This window comes from Lepidothrix coronata, unplaced genomic scaffold, assembly GCF_001604755.1.
Source record: "Lepidothrix coronata isolate B3197 unplaced genomic scaffold, Lepidothrix_coronata-1.0 Scaffold6, whole genome shotgun sequence".
Classification (NCBI taxonomy): domain Eukaryota; kingdom Metazoa; phylum Chordata; class Aves; order Passeriformes; family Pipridae; genus Lepidothrix; species Lepidothrix coronata.
This window is the reverse complement of record NW_016690186.1, coordinates 3572055-3588090: the sequence shown is the minus strand read 5'-3', so window position 1 is coordinate 3588090 and position 16036 is coordinate 3572055. Positions and strand designations below refer to the sequence as shown.

General features: G+C 39.4%; 1 protein-coding gene and 1 long non-coding RNA gene across 4 annotated transcripts in view; one reads left to right on the top strand and one right to left on the bottom strand.

Annotated features, from left to right (window-relative positions):
* SPIDR (scaffolding protein involved in DNA repair) overlaps window positions 1-16036 on the top strand; it is a 199342-nt gene that overhangs the window by 92963 nt on the left and 90343 nt on the right. The window lies entirely within an intron of this gene.
* On the bottom strand, window positions 992-6880 carry LOC108505374. Its single transcript, XR_001877483.1, has 3 exons — window positions 6774-6880; window positions 5629-5766; window positions 992-3339 (listed from the first exon to the last, which is right to left on the bottom strand). It is a non-coding gene; the product is annotated as an uncharacterized LOC108505374 (long non-coding RNA).

Sequence of the window (16036 nt, the reverse complement as noted above, 5' to 3'; positions counted from 1 at the left end):
TTGGCCAGAGGGCAGACACTTGTTTGACCTCTTGGTAACAAGTCCCTACATTAGGAGAAAACCCAAACCTGTTTTATTTCTTAATTTGCCACAAATGGAGTGAGAAGCTGAGGAACTGGGAGTTTTGTACTAATTTGAATCTTCATGCTTAGGACTTCAGCTGGACAGACAGTATAACCCTAACAGCTGATTAATTGCAATTAATATTGAAAGGGATGCAACCGTCTTGCTTAGTGTTTCCAGACCTTTATTTTTTCAGTGTGGTCAGTCAACATTGGGAGATTTATGTTTATTATGTAAATATTTGCGGGGAAATTGATACATGCGAATACTTTACTACCACCAGTCATATGCCTTAGCTACTCGGGATGAGTTTTGGTTTCCTTTGTATTCCCTAGAAAATTATGATTAAACTAATATCCACACATCAGGGTTTTGTTGGTTTTGGAGTTATGGAATTATGTATTTTATACTTCTTGTTAAATAATTAGAGACACATGAAACGGGAAAGTGTTTCATGAAGTGCTCTTTATGTTATGTGTTAGAAGATAGATACTGTATGAAAAGAGAAACTGAGAAGATCCATGTTCCAGAGCCGTGTTGGATGTAGGCTGCCTGCCTGGGTATCATGTCATGTCTCTTGTGAATGTCTCAAGAGTGAAAAAACAACTGTCCTGCAGCAGCGTGTCCCTGTTTTCCTTGGCACCCTCCTGCTGCCTGCCTTCGAGTGAACAAATTAGAAGTAAAAGGAAAGAATCGTAAAAGTCAGCGTCTCAGCTGCTTCAAGCCTACTGGAGGCCTAAAGTTTATCCAAAGCAGAGACTCCTGTTGAAGGGCAGGGAGAAGGGGTATGTGGAGTGGCTCTGGAGCAGCATGAACCACGTCAGGGCACCTGGCCAGGGCACCGTAGCCCCATCCCAGGTTTATTCTATCTCCGTGTTCGTGGGGGGAGCAAGAAAACCCCAGAGCAGGCACGGGGCAGGCGGCTGGACCAGGCCTGGGCTTTCCGGGCCCGGCCGCGGTGGGAGGAGGAGGAGTAGGAATGCTGCCGCCCTGACGTCAGGAGCTGCTCCTGGGAATGTTTTGCATTCCTCTTCCTGGCAGTGGTCAGGTGGCTTCCAGCAAGAAGGAAGGAACAGCCGCTTCCAAAAAGAAAAAAAGGGGGGGGGGGAGGGGGGAGAGCCCACGGAGGAAAAGAACACTTTATAATAAAAGTATTGTGGGGGAGGCACTTTTATTAAAAGCCAGATTGGGAATTGGAACCAGATGTTCTGCATTCGAAAGCTGCACGAATGTTAAACGCGTTTATTAATGACTGTGATGGCTGAGGTATTTGGCTGTCTGCCTTGCTTTAATCTCATTGCTCCGTATTTAAAAACAGTCGAGAAAAACATTTTTTTTTGTACCCAACTTTAGGCAACTTCCTTTATACAAATGTTCATTTAAAAAAAAAAAGAAGAAGACAAGATTTTTCTGGGAGAATAGCCACATATATTAAAGCAAGAAACAAGCGGGAAAACGTCAACATTTGTCTTGTTCTGTTAGTTTTAACATATGTGTTGTGCTGAAAATTAATGTCCTTAAATTGGGTTTCCTTCTTGATTTGTGGTTGTTGGATAACACCTATGATGTAAGCTGGAGAGGTCAGAACATGCAATTACTGATGTTCACAAAGTACTTCCTATTCCCTTAACTCTCCCTCTTTAATGTCCCTGTCAGAGCATGTGTTTAAAGCAAAACAAGAGTGGATGCTCAGTCCAAGGCGGGTCATGTAGGAATTGCATTCACCACAGGCAGTACTTGTGAAATAACTGCTTTACATCCTTCCATGGTCCCGAGAGCATGTTATATCTCCATTTCAAGAGCAGTATCTCCACCTTGGTGGTTGCACACATTTGAGACTATTGAGCACCAAGAGCTTCTGTGGGGACTTCAAGGGTTGGACTTGATGATCTCAGAGGTCCTTTCTAACCCAGCTGATTCTATGATTCTGTGATTCTGGTTTGTGCCTCAGTGGGGATGAGATACTCAACACCACCATAGCCTGTACAGGCAGAGGCAGATTTGGGGTGTCCCCCAGACAGGCATGGGATCTGTCTCCCATTGTGACACAGTGTTGTATGTGGCTTGTAAGATTTTCTGTGGGAAGCAAGGACTGTTGGAGGGAGAGATGGAGCTGTGTTCATGTGTCCTTTCCATTAGCAACCCATGACTTCTTCATCCTCTTGAGAGTGGAAAGAATCACTTTCTCTGTAAGCACTGGAGAACCCCCTCTTTACCTGGAGGGGCATGGCTGTTTTGAATTAATGCAGACTTCTTTGGGCAGGAGACAGATCCTGCCTATGGCTGTTGGAGTGGAGCTGCCTCTGTATTCTGGGAGAGCCCATACCATTAAAATTGCACCAGAGAAACTTGTCAGTGCCTTTGTACAACGTTAATTTTTTTTTAAATTAAATCTTATATTTCCTGTTCTTTGAAACTGCACATAGTTGTAGTTGGGTGCCAACTGAGGAGGTACTGAATTTATTCCCAGGCAGTGTATTCAGTGGTGGTGTGGGAAGCTGGTGGGATGGGGAACGTTTGGTAGTTTTGGTGAAATTTTCTTGAGCTGTGTCCCCACCTCAGGTGAGGTCCATGACCGCCCGTCCGTTTCCTGGTACCAGCTAAAGTGAACAGGCAGCTTCCTGCTACAGGGTGGATGCTCTGCTGAGGAATTTCCAGAAATGCTGAGAAGTGCTGACTCACAGCTTACGGCCTGTCTGGGCTGAGGGGAGGTTTTCAAGTCCTTGGCTGAAGCCAGCAAAAAATGTTGCTGTAATGTACTGTTTTATTTTTAGCAAGGGGGGAGGCTGTGTTGCTTAGGATGAAATGCTTGTGAGTGCTTTCAAAATGACAGACAGTTTTAATATTTTTTTTCTTTTCTATTTTTAGAACTTGGAAAACAGGTTGTTTTGCTAAAATACAGACACTTCTCTGTTTCCTCAGTAAAAGGGTTGTTGTAAAGGAGCCTTAAGGAGTTCATGCAGGAAGGCTTTTACCACCACTGCAGTTCAAAATGTCCTTCAGGGTAGGAGATACCGAAGTATTTGAGACTGAAACTCAGTTGGCACTTACTTGCTTGTATTTCTCACTTATGCTGAGGTGGGACTGCAGCTGCAATTGTTGGAGCTGAAATGTAGCCAGGTATTTGATTGCTGGTATTAGGAGATCGTTTTAAAAGCTTGATGCTTGGGTTTTGTCCTCTCTTGTTTTAGCAGTCACTTCACAAGTAATTCTCTGTGTATTTTTGGTTTTTTTCTTTCTGAACAGAAAATGCGCTATTCTGCTTTCTGCTAATGTCTGCCAGAAATAAGATTGAGGGAGAAGTCATTTCAAGCTGTACCACCTCTCAAAATACAATTTTAGTGATCAGATTATAGAGGCAAAGGGGCAAAGTTCTTCCTCTCCCCCTCCCCCCCCATTCAGTACATTTTTTTAACATATTCTTGGGCGTATGTGTTGTTTTTCTGTTGAACAAGCAGTGAGCACTTTGGGATGATCTCCCAGAGAGTATCATTAGTGAGATACAAGTTTGTAAAAACTTTATTACTCTTGCTTATAATTTCTAAAATTTGCTGTTCTTCATTCACGGCTCTGTACCTCTGTCTATAGAGCTGTTTGCAGCCCTTTTTTACAGCTTACTAGAGAACTATGACTCTATGAATGATCTGCAGACTGCTGCTAACCACAGCGAATAATTTTTTAACCTGTAGCATAAATTAGCACATTTTGCAAATACAAAAAAAAAAAAAAAAGAAACCCACACATCTTGCAACAACCCTGCAGCATCTGGCTTAAGAAGAACTGGTGCACAACTTCCCTGAGAAAGTACATTTCCCTTTTGTGGGTGAATCATTTTTAACTGCTCTCCTCAGTTTTTGCCCTGTGACGTTACGTGTCCAACAGGGTCCTCATCCAATGACAACAAAGAGGAAAAGGGTAATTCTGTGCAGGAAGTACAGGAACATAGGACAAGACTGTTTCCACGATGTGCAGTGAATTCATTTATTAGCTCACCACTGTGAAAAAGTCCCAGTCTTAGTCATTTTAATGTAAATACGGTGAGGGCGCATGAGCTGCTGGTGATTTTTGCGGGCAGATATAATAGTAGGCTGCACATCTATCACAAAATTTCACAATACAATACACTTTTAGTAATGACTCTAACCTCACCAGCTACCCACCTTCAAGAGAAAGCTGTTCTCCTACCCATATCTACCAGTTCCCTTCAGGATTTTATAGCAGCTGCATAATCTCTTTTAAGAGTTGTGTCCTGGCACCCACCACTATATTGGGAAAATAATATAGGCCACACATTATTTCTAGCCACCTGTCAGTAAATTTAGGATAAGAGCCATGAACTAACAGCCTTGCTTGTGACCCCTTTTAGATAGATGTGTCATCCGACCTGGGTAGACATGCCTCAACTAGATTGCCTGACTCCAGATAACCCATTCTACAATCCTCAGCTGCTTGTCCCTTTTCTAGTTTGGATGAGGCACAGAATGTACCTTTTTGTGAAGATTCTGTCCCCAAACTTATAAAAAAAATTAATTATGCCTGAATGTTGTCCAGCTTTCCAGGGAACATCTTGGTACAACATGTATCAATGTAGTAAGAACATCTCATTTTACAGTCAGCTTTTTGTAATTGAATCTGCCCTAGTAGAATCCAAGAGTCCTTTCTAGTAATATCATACTAAATGGTCTGGTTCCTGTCTTTAATACAGACATGCCCTGCAAAGAGCTTTCTGCTTGTGGCAGTGTAAGCTTGTACCTTCTCAGATAACTTGGTCTCCTCATGCTACCTGTTCTTGCATAGCTTTCTGATCTCTCCACTATTTGATATGTTTTGCTGCTAGTTGCACTACAGTCTTGGTAGCTGTGTGAAATCTCAGCAATTCACGTCTATGCTTCAGTTGAAATACTACTTTTTGTTTTTGTGTGATTGTCTTAAATAATTTTTACTTTTGATCTTGAGCAATTTCTTCTTACACCCTTCCTGTGACTTCACTTAGGGTCATCATGACAACCTATATCTTTGTGATTTTAGTGGGTGCCCAAAAAGAGCAAGAAAGCCAGTTTAATGATAAACCTTGAGTAGTCAGCTACTCATTATCATCACTTGTGTGATAGCATTCTCATTAATTGTCTTTTGCTCTGTTTATCCATTAGTCTCTGTTGGAGTTCAGAACAACTCAGCTCAAGAACTGCACTGCATGTTACTTTACTGTTTACTGGATAGGGTGGATCATATATTGATTTCTATGTAAAGATGAGATTACGGTGGTAAAAAATAAGACATTTTAAAAATCAGTGATCAGAATTTGAGTATCCTAAGTAGTGCCATTAAGTCAATCATTTTAGTAAAGACTAGAGGAACCGTTTGTGAGAAACTTTAAAGAATATGCAGACCAGACACAAGTATGTGTGTATCTGAATATATGAAATTTCATGGGTGTAGACTGATACTTATAAGCAGTTTGAAGCAGTGAATAGAAATAAGTCACGTTTTGTTTAAACCAGTAAATAATCCAGGGAGACTGAGGATAGAAGGAAAGAACAAGTGGTTAAGAAAAAAATAGCTTACCATTATTTCATGAGGGTCTCCAGGTGTCTCAACCTCATCTCAACTCCTAGTAAGCCTCTTCAGTCATCTTTTCAGTTCTCCTGGTTTTTAAGTCTTGTCTCTGAGTTTTAATCTTTTTCCAGTATTTTCTTTTGATTACTGTAATGATTCCATGGTATGATCAAAATTCGAAGCTGTGTCAAACTATCATTTAAAACTTAACCTAAATCAAGGTTTACCTCTTGCAAAGTAGCAAGGACTTGTATGTGATGTCACTCTGCTTTGGGATGTGTGATATGGCCCCAGTAATCAATATGTCAAAAAAATGAGTATATATACAGCTGTCGAGAAGACCTGTGCCAACATTGCTGGTTGTAGGCTAAGGGCTTCATTATTAATAAATATTCAAACCAAAATCTGATCATCCTTGTACCTAAGCACTGCTGCATACTTTGAACAGCATAGTTTAGTGATTTCTTTCTTGTGGCATTGATTCCATTGTCTGTTTCAAAACGTCTGTGCTGCTGTACAGCTGGGAAAATTTGTCTGTCTTTCTGCCTTCATGGTCTTCCACTCTAATAGGTCTTTCTGAAATAATGAAGCTATCAAAGGATGCGGGTGGAACTGTGCGTATAGAAGACAAACTTTCCAAGGAACAGGGACATGGTTTTGACACAAAGATGTCTATACTAGCAAGTAATGTGATGTGGTAGGAGCACTTTGTGGAGTAAAAGTTGGTGTGGGAGATTTGGTCCTGCTCTGTGCATTGTGGGCTTTTACTCAAGACAAGCTGTAGGCTGCTCATGGTGGACCAAATGCCTTTTAGTAGTTGGAACACATCTTCAGGTTTAGTTTTGTATGAAAAGAATCCATTGTGTGAGCTCAGAAGGCTGCTCCACAATCCAAACCAAAGCTCAGGAAAGCTGGAGAGATTTACCACAAAAGCACACCACTGATCTGAACTGCAGAACTGGTGTGGACACACCCATGAATGACCAGACATCAGACCGATCCATCTTTCTCAGTTTGGCTTGCTTTGAGAATTCCTGTTGTCATACATATACACAGATGCACACTTGTAAACGGATAAAACCCAGACAATAAGCTGCCTTTTAAACACTAAGGAGAAGAAAGAAAAAAAAGATGGATGTTAGGCTTTTAAATACCCGGGTGTTGCTCTGCGTAGCCATTGTTGCAGCTGTCAAAGTTCTAGACCTTGTCCGACTGCATCCTTTCTCTGCTAGTCTTTAAAACTGTGCTAAAATGCTAATATTGTTTCTTTGTAGCTGGTATATATTAACTTGAAAATAGGTACGTTTTCATTCCCATGGCTACCCTGGAAATCTCTTGACAACTTTTGCCATACCGTATACTTGATGGTACAGCAAACAGATACTTGGAATGATAAGTGGGGAAACTAGTCTTAAGCACTGTAACTTTATAGAGAGGAACAGGTTCCAAGTTGACCATGACATGGACACATAAAAAAAACTTGTATATGTGAGCTAAGGAATGTAAGATGGTGATCCTTTACCTCATTGCTGTAAATTGAGAATTCCTGGTTCCTTCAGGCTTAATTTTGGTGAAGTGATAGAATAGACTTATCACATAGATTGAAGAAAGTGCACACACCACAGCAATTGCAGACTGTTGATCTCCCCAGCGTACAGCTCGAGTGCTGAGGTTTGCTTCCAGGAGAAATAAGCAGGCTTGTGTATAGTTTTATATTGTTCCTCTACAGGGCCAGGTTAGAGCTGGGAAATATAAGCAGGCCAGAGCAACAGATCAGTCAGACCCAGTCAGGTTTGGACAGCTTTTAGCACACTGTTACAGCTTGCTCTTTTGAATAGAAGCAGCAAATGGCCAACCTGTAAACAGCAGGGTTTTTACAAATATTTGTTGTATACAAATGAAAAACTGAGCTGTGAATATGTATTTCAATATGTAATTGCCTGGAGACAGGGTTGCAGTAAGATTAGGTAATAAAAACTGAGCTGGAAAACAATTGGTGTAGGATACGGAATAGATGGTTGCTTTACAAATTTTTCCCTTTCTTGTTTTCCTCTCTCCTTAGAGAATGTACATTGCATCGAGGACAGAGAAACAGAAAGTCTTGACAACTTCTAGTATGCCAGAGACTTTGTTCTGCTCAGTGAGGAGGGGTGCAGTTCCCAAGAAAGATGTCAAATGCAATAACTGATGTTCTTCCTTCATGTGATGGATACCATCTGTATTTAGAAACATCTGAGCTTGTGCTTGAATAGAAGTCACGTAGCATTTTTATTGGTATAGTAGAGAACTTGAGTGTTTTTATTCATGATACTTGAGGCTTCGCTCCCAGACATAGTTTACAAATGCGTGACATTCCTTTTACGTTTCGAAGTGAAAAGTGAGCCAGGGTGAGCAGGAAGGACATTCCGTAGCTCGGTGAAGCTTTTAGCAGTTTTTCATTGTGTCATATTTGTTTTTATAGAAGCAACTTCAAACTAGGGCACTATGAGCAGCAAGTTAGTTTTTGTCTTACATAAAAACAAACATGATTAGAATCTCCTCATCTGTTAGGTATTCATAGAGTCCATTATTGTCAGGATATACAACTTTCCTCTTTTGATAGCCCTTCCTCAGACTTGTCAAAATATATTATCTTCAAAACAAACAATGTTATTAGTTTTTACTTCCTTCTTAGCATCCTGTATTTCCCTAACAGTGAAACACTAGTAACCTCATTTGAAATAATCTGTGTTTGTATCCCTGTCTCTTACAACTGAGATGTGGCTCCAATAATTCTGCTATGTAGCAAGTTACTTCCTATCTTCATCATGTAATATGTCTTCGTGTATTTTTATTTCCCTTTGTTTTAGAATATAAACATGAGCAAATATTATCTTGATTAATTCTCTCCCTGCCCTCTATCTCCTCTTTCCCGTCTCCCTGTTTTGAGAAAGAATAAGAAAATGCAAGTTTATTCTTTTCCAGCCAAGGAAAATACTTCCTCACTAGTTCCTGTGAGGAAGAATATCCCCTTGGTCTTAAACATGCTTATTTTGTTTTGTTTTGTTTTGTTTTGTTTTGTTTTAACCTGCATGGAAATTATTGCTGTCTGAATTGATACACCTTTCCTGTAAACTCTCTGAACTGGTAAGGAAGAGTTAGTGGCCTGGAGCAAAGATTTTGGGCAATAACCTCAAATTTCTCAAAAATATAACATTGCAAATGGAAAATTCCATGGTCTAGCAAGTATTTGTAAAAATTTTTAAGATACTGTTAACCTGATTTTGGGGTCGAGAAGGAAGATGCCAGCCCGCCTGGATACCTAACTGTGACAGCACAGAGGCAGAATGTTTTTTTTAGGCAAACCTATATTTAAGTGCATGAAATCTCAACTCTGCTAAAGCCCTCCTGGTTTCACAGTTTGTCCAGGGACAGAGGAGGATCATATGCTGTGACCTCGAATTCTGCCACTATGTAGTAGTGCATGTCGTACAGCTGGCTGTATGCCAGTCATGTGGTCAAAATCTCATCCCTTTCTCTGCTGACTCTTGACACACACTCGAATGTCTTGTAGTATAAGGGAGAATCATAATCAAAGACTACTAGATGAGGAAAAACAGATTTTGTTTTTGAAATACTCTTTATATTCCTGATTTCATTTGGCTTCCCATAAAATCTTTCACAGGCTTCCCATAAAATCTTTAGCAAGCTATCTGTTGTGAGCCTTAATTTGGTATATAAAAAAATGAAAATAACAGTGATTCGTAGTTTCACTGGAATATTAGTAAATAAAATCTATGTTAGTGAATCACTGGCCTGGGCTTGAGGGAAGGCCAGAAAGGTAGGGAGAAAGTCCACTCTTCTTGAAGAGTTTGGATGAGCTGTGTCAGAAGCTGCTGTAGTTCCCAGGACCAGCAACACATTGAGAAAGACGTAAAGATGCTTCTGGCTGCTCCTTTATGAGCAGTCAGCTCCTCTCTCTAGAGGCATGTGCAGACTTGTCCTTAGGATATACTTGTTCATGTGGAATGTGAGAACATAGAACACATCTAAATTTATTTCCTACCAACTACTCAGAGAAATTTGCTCTGTATTTAAGAGGAAAGAGGAGAACTTCAGCTCAGACCAAGTAATTTGTCCATGTTATAAGCAGCTAAAGAGATACTAATTAAGGAAAAGGTAGATGGAACATAAAGAAAATTGGAATTAAGCATGTACAGTCTGTGTCAAATGGGATCCATTTTAACCCAGGAAATGAATATACTGTGAACTTTGAAATATTTTAATATATAAGTATGTGTTTTACTGACTAATGTTCCCTTCGTTTTCTTCCTCTAATATTTTCTGAGTATGGACAATTAACCATATTTTTACCAAAATGTTCAGTGTAAGAGCCCAATGTTTAAGACCATACATAATATTTAGAATATTACAGCATGAAATCATCATAACAAACCAAAGCAAATAGCTCTTAAGCAATTTTGGAAGCTTCTCTAACAGGAAAGCCTTTCTTGTGGGAGAATAGCTTTAATAGCAAAGTGTGAAAAATGAATGAGGGGATAGCCCAGCCTTGGTTTTGAGAGGTTTCCTGGTAAAGTGGTGGTGGAAAACGTTTTTCCTGGAGGAGGATGTATGCAGTTCTGCTGTGTTTGCTTGAAAGTGCTGAATCCAGTCATTGTGCCTGTATTTTGGCTTCTTTCCCATTGTGAAAGTACAGCGCAATCTCCTGCCTGCTACTCCCTGTGAGCTCGATATCCTCATTAAAGATCAGGGAAAATAAAGGGGAAAACCCAAAGAGGTCAGTGAGTTCATTTACACTCCATGCCAGGACCAACACGTGATTCAACATGTGATACAATAGTGAACCTTTTTGGTGAGCTTGCTAAAGGCATTGAGAGGCATTTCAAACTGCAGAGATACAAGACTGCAATTTCTTATTCACAAGCAAGAGTGAAAGTGCTTTACAACTCCATTACGTAATGTAAATAACTTGTTTTGCATTTAGTTAAACGGAGAGCTGTGACAGTATTTGATATTTATTGTTGTGTTCCTGTTTCTTGTTATTACTATTAATGCCTGAAGTCTTTGATACATGTTATCATTCCTCTCTTTATGATCTGTGTTCCTGGGAGTCTACTGTCTAGCTGATAATTTAACTAGGTGGAAAGGCCAATGAGAAGCACCTAAAATGAGCTACATTGATGTTCATCTTGTACTGTGACATCTGCTTGCACACTTTTTTTTTTCCAGTTGAAGCTGGATTCTTTTATGGTGCTTTTTAGCTCCATTCTTGAGCAAAGAGCCCTGGCTGCTGCCTGGAGGGGGTGGGGTATGTGTTCCTGTCGTTTTGCCTGTGCCATCTCCAGCACACATCACACTCTTCTGGAAGCAGTTTCCATTCACCAGCTCTGCATTAGGAGTTCCCTGGATGAGCAGACTCATCACAGACTCATCACAGACTCATCAGCTCACACACAAGTAGGGAGCAGGTCTGAGCCCTCCCTCCCCTTTTTAGGGTTAACCAGACCATAGATAGACCATCTAGCTGAATAGTCATCTAGCCTTCTGCTTTTATCTGAGAAGTTTTTTTATGGAAGGAGTTTCAAGAAAGCATTTGTATCTTGTTTGCTGAATTTATTTACGTCCATTTGACTGAAAGTTGCCTGTAACCTGTTACAACTGTATACTCCGCTGGGTAGTGGAGTACTAACCTCTTAATACGGCTTAACATCAGCCAAACCAAAATAGAAAGCCTTGTTATAAAATATGTTAGCAGTGTAGCAGACTTATACTTATGAAGACTGTAGCTTATAGTACACCCTTTTGAAGAATAAATTGATTTAGAATAAATTGTGTACTTATACTGATGTAACTGTGCCTATATAGTGAAATATGATGTTTGTAACCAAATTGGTAAGGACAAAAAAGTTCACGTTGACAGATAAAAGGTTGAAAGGCATGTATGAACACAGGCTTCTCTACAAGTATACTGGCCCTCAATGTAGACATAGCACACATAGTGTGTTTGAGGGACTTCTGTAGAAAGAATCTAGTTTTGTTTGGGTTGAGGGAAGATATAGCTGAGAGGAGAAAATGAGCAGTATGACACATAATGGGAAAAAGTTCCCATTTGCAAATTTGCTGAAGCAAGGTAGTTCCTAACTTTTCTGTCCTCAAAATTTTTTATCTTCAAGGATACCTTCATGGGACATACATCATTAAAACTATTGTTTCTAGGTAAGAAGTCTCTGTAATTTCCTGAACAAAAGTTAAATCCCAGGTCTTGCGTGGTTGCACATAGCTATTGTACTGTCCAGTCTATGCTCAGGTGGTTTTGTGTGGTTTTGGTGGTTCTTCACATGCCTGGTTAATTTTTAGTATCAGTTCTTTTTTAACTTTAATCCTATATGAGAAGGGAAAGAGTGAAAATTCAAAGTAAATTAAGTCTGTTCTCTTTTTCACATGTTATTAGTTACTCTGAACACTGATCGGTTTTATGTATGCTTTAAGAAACTCCATCTCCTGAGGCTTTTCAAGGAGCTGTGAGACTTCCTCTGCTTGGACTCAAGTGAAAATACGAGACGTGTTTATTATGATCTCAGTTGTTCCTTAAAGGTCAGAGCACCAGTTTAATTTATGACTCAGCACTCTAGCTACTAGAGTCTAGGTAAAGTGGGGACTGTAAATAATTTTCACCACTGTTTCTTAATTTGGAAGCGATGTGTTCTTTTTCCACACAAAAAAATGCTTGTTTTCTTCCAAAGTGTTAAAATTTCGGTGAAGAAATTATAAATTTCTCACTTTGTGACAACTAAGTAAAGACTAAAGGCATTCAATCATAGCTTGGGTTTTTTTTTTTTTTGTGGCCATATACTTCTAAATAAGTGCTTTAGGAGGTTGTAGTCCAAAAGGTGGATTTTGTTTCTGGTTGTTGGAAAGCTGAATTTTTTATCTCAAGTTTGAGAAACTATATCTGAGTTTAAGTAGAAACAAAAACATATCGCAAAGATCATGATTTAGAAGGAAAGGTTTAATCACAGAACAGTGAAATATAGTTTAAAAAAGAGCCTGCATAGGCTGATCACAGAATCTTGGAATTTTTGTTTGTTTTATGGTTACCATTAAAGCAAATCGTCATCACATTTCTGGGAATCTTGCGTGATCAAGGATTATAACACTGTTTATATTCATTTTTCATTGACATTTTTAAAAGCAAATACTTATCAGTTAGACGATTAAAAGTTCCTGTTGCCTGCTACCAACCAAGCACATGCCTAGCAATTTTTGCTCTTGCTGGATTTTTCACTGTTACCGTGAAAGCTGCTGCTGTTCTTAATATCTTTGTTTTGAACAAAGCTGGTGGCTGGATGACAGTGAAATGAAGAAGAAATAGCTTTAAACCATTGTAGTTGACCCAATGCCAAGTAAAGATAAACCTTTCTGATTTACAAAGTGTTGCATTTTAGCTTGGGTTGCTCTCTCAAGAGTTATGTCTGAAAAAAAAGTAAAATATGAAATATATGCTCAGCTTGGTTTTAAATACAAAAGCTCAGAAGTGGCACTTGTCAAAGCTCATTTTGGCCCAGGCAAACAAGCCTTTCTGAGGGGGAGAAAAAGAAACTGAAAGCCTTACCAGCTGTAGCAATCCTAATAGGGGCTAATATGTGCCAACCTCAGTGTCAAGGCTGCTTGCTCAGAAAGAGGTGGGGGTTTGCCCAGTCCTGATGCTTCTGGCTGAGGGTTTTGGGAAGCCAGGCTCTTTTTTTCCAGGACAGAAACCCCTCTTGCGACATAGCACTTTCCTATTCTCCCTTGAACACTTGAACTCTGGGATAGAGGCATGCTATGTTGCTCATGAGGTTTACAATGCCATGGTTTGACCTTGAAGGCAACTTGAGAAAAATCTGTCCTTGTGTCTTTTCTCCAAGACTTAAAGCATCTTTTCACTTAGTAAGTCCTTCTGTTAGGAAACTGATGGAAGGGTTTGTGTAAAAAAACTGTCAGTAGCCCAAACTGAAACAGTTGCAATATGGAGCTACTTGAATGATTTCACTGTTCTTTTTTTCCTTACACTACTGAGGGAAGAATTTTTTTTTACTTTTGTTTCATGACCCAAATGTTTTGGAGTTTTTTCAGCACTTATTGAGCACTTGGCTTCAAAGAAACATCAAATGCTACTAGATGTGTAAATCAATTCAAATGATAACTATGTGCTCTCAGACCTTTTAAAAATGTAAAAATAAGGTATTTTCTAAAATCCATATATTTTGTAGTTGTCTCACTGCCTGATACTGGAGCTTGAGGCACTGTGTTATGATGAATTATTGTCTTATATCTTTGAGTGAAAGCTTAGAAGGATACCCTTTACTCCCCTGTTCCACTGGAATTGAGTGATAGATTTTATTTTGCCTGCCCTAGATCACTGGTTTGAGGAGCAGTCTGAAGCTTGCTTTGTTTTCCTTGCAACCTCTCCCTTGGGCTGTCATGTCCTTTTGTGCTTTATTTATTGCCAATTTGTTTGATTAGATTAAGAAAGGATTAAGGGATCCAGTACCCTTAGCAAAAGGCAACTCATTGTTTAGAAATGTGTAAATGTAGTGTAATTACTTCTTAATTCCTTACGTTTCATAAAAAAGGGGATTCTTCAGCAGGTAAACCCTGAGAGGTTTTTTGAAAATCAAATTAAGGTAATTTACTGACTCAAACGTGTATGCCAAAGATGAGGAATATCACCCACAAAGCTCAGGTTTTAGTTGATATGAAGAACTTCAGGTACTTTGATCTCCTTACAATCCAGATAATACACCTTGTCAGTCCACACTGATTTCTAACCATTTCTGGATTCCCATAGTAAAAAGAGGCTTTGTCTCTGCTTGGACAGTTTAGAATTTGCCATTAATTTGTAGTTCAGCTCTCTACATTAACAGTGATAAGGGATATAGTAAGAAGAAGATTCATCTTTTATTCAAAAAATTAGTGACTAAAGGCCCTTATCACCCATTTTTCTTCTGTCTCTTCTATTAGCAGAGCTGTACTAGTGGCATTCTGGGTAAAGAACCATACTAAAAGCTTAGTCAAAAAAAAAAAAAGTTATCACCTGCCTGCAAGGAGGCTTACTTGGCCTCCTCGCATTAGGGGGTTTTTGGTTTCACAAATTAAAAAACTCTTTAAAACAGAAGAGTAAATGTGATTCAGTTAGACACTGAGACGACACTGTGTGCACTCACTTCAGAAGAGCGTCTCAGTGAGAAGCAGAACCATTTTGTGCAAGTCCTATCAGTTTCAATTTTATAATTTTTTACTATTTGAAATTTAGCATCTTGATTTCTAGATTTCTTGTAATCTGTTTGTCCTGCTTTTCATGTGAAAGAGAAGATGAGGAGCATTTCTCTGAACAGGATGGTCTTCTTACACTTTTGTAAAGCATTAGTAGTAGAATGTTTCACCTACTTTATTCTTTCATATTTTGGCATGCATTATTTTTCTTCATTTTTTCTTTTTCTGGCTTTGTTGCCTATACTGCATATTGTGATTAGGACTGTTTATTTGTATTATACCTCACAGGTCTGTAGCTGGCTAGTTCTGAGCTGGCTACCTGCAAGCAGCTGTCTGTGCAAACAGCAAACATCAGGGCTTTGCTTACATGTCTCTGCCAGGCTGGTGTCAAAACACTGCTATCAGAAATGACGCCAATTCTGTGGCAAAGGTTTCTGTTGTCTCTTTTTTGGTTTGTTTTTCTTTTTAAACCTAAGCCCCTGAACATGGTCTGCTAAGAAGCCATCAAGCTGTCACCATGATCACTCACATTTTTCCACAGAGTAAATATCTACAGTTTCTCTGTTGACCATGAGGCACTTGAAATGAGTTGCTGAAAGATTCGCAGTACTGCCCTGATCTTCCTTATAATGAGCACTACTTTAAAGAAGAGAAAGTGTAAATCCTTGCTGTAAGAGAACTGAAATTAACTCTGCATAAATGGTGAATGACATATGCTAATGTGAGATTAGGCAGAATAGTTTGAGAAAAGTATTTAGATTGCAATGTTATTTTGTGCTACCTTACTTTTACTCTTGCTGGCTTGCAATTGGGACCTTTTAGTGCTTCAGTTTTGATGGGAACTACATTTCATTAGGAGAACAATGATGGAAACAGCTGTTGCATGCACAGACAATTCCTGGCTGTCTATTGAAACTGCAAAGGAACAAGTTGCAATTAGTATAAGCCTTGAAGAGCCTGTTTCCTTTGGAAGTTGCCTTTTGAATGTATCCATTAATGTAGGGAGTTTTAAGGAAATAAAGAGTATGGTGTAGAGGATGATACATTAGAGGATTTCACTGGGAGTCAGGCACTGTGACACCTCAGGCCAAGATCCATGATACACCCTTGCCTCAGCTAGTCCAGCTTTCTCCAACTGTTCCCACTTGATCCTGCTCCCACT